Genomic DNA, 2,818 nt, shown 5'->3' on the forward strand with positions numbered 1-2,818 from the left:
ATCGTTGAAAGCCCAGATCATAATCGTGATTAAAATTCGATTAATTGAGCAGCCCTAATCCAGCTCTTATCAGTATGTTTCTGCCTAAAGACAAATTTATGTGCACACTAGAGGCGGACAAAGACCGTTGTACTGTGTCCAACGGAGGATTCAGATCCACCTCAGGCATAACTGGTTGTGGTAAAGCAGAAAAGCTAGTTGTATTCAAGTCAGGAACGGTACTATTAATGAAGATATGACAGTGTGCCATCAATTTACGGTTAAAAAACATTTCTTTGCTGAATTTATGAAAAATGCCAATGATGACAGTTTGACAGGGATAGAACAAAATATTTCCTTATTCCTCCAGAGCCCGGACCTCGACATTATTGAAGCAGTGTGGGATCACCTTGACAGAGAACAGAAGTCAGCCAACATCCAAAGAAGAGCTTTTAATGTTCTTTGTGAGGGACCAAGCAGCCAAAGCAAAGAGGACACAGGCAAAAAAGTATCTTCAAAAAGGGTTTTCTTTATTTTAACCCTCAAAAAGTCCAAAATTAACAAAATTCAAAAACATACTTAGCAGGCCCATAAAAGAGGTCAACTAAATATAACTCTACAAAAAGGAATTTACAGAAGCTTAAACAAAACAAAGTGAGACACAACTTAACTCACAAACTGACCTAATTACAAAGACACATGAGGGTAGCTTTTATAATGATTTGGCCAAACCATTTACACACAATAGGGGGGGGGGGGGGGGGGGGGGGGGGAACAAAAACACACACTAAGGCTGTGTCCCAATTCAGGGTCTGCACGCTTGAAGTACGCATTTTAAGTGTGATTACGTCATTACGTCATTATATATATATATATATATATATATATATATATATATATATATATATATATATATATATATATATATATATATAGATATATATATATCTATATATATAGATATATATATATCTATATATATCTATATATATAGATATATATAGATATATAGATATATATCTATATATATCTATATATATATATATATATGTATCATAATAATCTGACAATACTATAATATTGGCCATATTATATTTACATTACCACAGTGAGATGATTTTAGTCTCATGAACAACATTAGCTAATTGTTATTTACTAACTAATCTTGAAATAACTGTTCAGCACAGAAATGAAGCCCAACAATCATGTTTTACAGTCCTGTGGTCTCAGCCTCAGATACTCAACTAATCAAAGTGATGTCATGACAATAATGAATGACCAACAAAACATTTTTTCTCCTTCATTTCTGTCACACAAAGCTGTATGTAACGTTTCTCGCGGTTAGTATCATGGTTGCTAGGCAACCTGAACAGCGCGACGAAGGCTAGACCGTCCCATTTCACAAGCCTCTCACTTCCGCACTCGTACTTATAGTACGCACCGTACGTAGTACGCGTAGTGCGCGTACTTCAAGCGTGCAGACCCTGAATTGGGACACAGCCTAATATTAGCTAAGCACAGAATAACCTAACTAAACCTAAAACACCCCTGCTTCTGGTAAGCCCATGGTTGGTCCTGCCGAGCAGGCATTTTGTTCCCAGAGTCCTCAGCCACACCTTTTGCCCAGACAGGAAACAGCCACCGCCCAAACCCAGGTAACTCAAAGAAAGAGAAACATAATTAATATAACAAAACATTTTAGAAAAACCACACAATGCTACTATGTGTGCGCCTCATAATATCAGTGTTAGGTTTAACCAAATGATTAATAAATTTTATTAATGAAGAAAACTGCAAAGCAAACTAATAAAGTGAAAGAATGGACTGATTTACCCCTGTGTGGCTGATGCCATCACATTCTTCAAGAAGCCTGGAGAACTATTCCTGAAGACGACTTTAAGAAATGACAAGAAAGCTGCCTGAGGGAGTTCAGGTTTTGTTGAGAAATAAAGGTGATCACACCCAATATTAGCTTTCAGGCTTTGTTTTTGTGTTATATACTTTATTTTAATGAATGTTTGCAAACTTTTTAATAACTAACTGCGGCACCTATTTTCAATTTTCTTAAAAATACAAGTGAAAATGAAGAATAACTCAAGACTTTTGCAAAGTACTGTAACTTTGTGCAATAGTACTGATGCACGGTATACAGGAACTGTAACTTATCTGATGTTTCCTCCATGTATAGACAGACACTAGAACTTGTAATATAAATATGATGGAAAGGAATTGTTAGGAAGCCGTGCACTTCAGGGTGCTTTAAAGTTATAAATTTCTCAACTTTCCCAGACAGTTTTTATAAAAACATTCTTGAACTCCACTGAGACAGCTCAACCTGTTTATAGTGAAAATATTGTTTCTATCGCTGGCAGGATATTAACTCTGAAAATCCTGGAATGTAAAGTCTAAACACTTTCATCTGGCTGAATAGATAACCTATGAAGTCCATATAAATCTCCAGCAGCGTGTCTACACAAGAACATTTTTCTTCTTGTAAGACAATACAATATGAAACGAGACCCCTGCCATGCACTCTTTTACTGGAATTAGGTCAACATTTTGTTTACTTTGAAGGATCAAAGTCCAAATGTGCTTTTGTAAAAATTGGCCACTAATTTTCTGATTGTGATTAAAAAGTGTGAATCAATCAACACAACTATGTTAAAAGACCAAGAAACGCAAGCGGTCAGAGTGTTTTACACAGAGTTACACATTTAACTGTGAAGTTTAAATCCATTTCATTTGTACTCTCCACATGTAAGTCCACCTCTCTGTGGGTTGCAGGATTTTTCGAGACCCTCCCTTTTTCCTTCCTCAGCTCACCGGCAAATCAGCAGTG

This window comes from Maylandia zebra, linkage group LG8 (genome assembly GCF_041146795.1).
Source record: "Maylandia zebra isolate NMK-2024a linkage group LG8, Mzebra_GT3a, whole genome shotgun sequence".
NCBI lineage: Eukaryota > Metazoa > Chordata > Actinopteri > Cichliformes > Cichlidae > Maylandia > Maylandia zebra.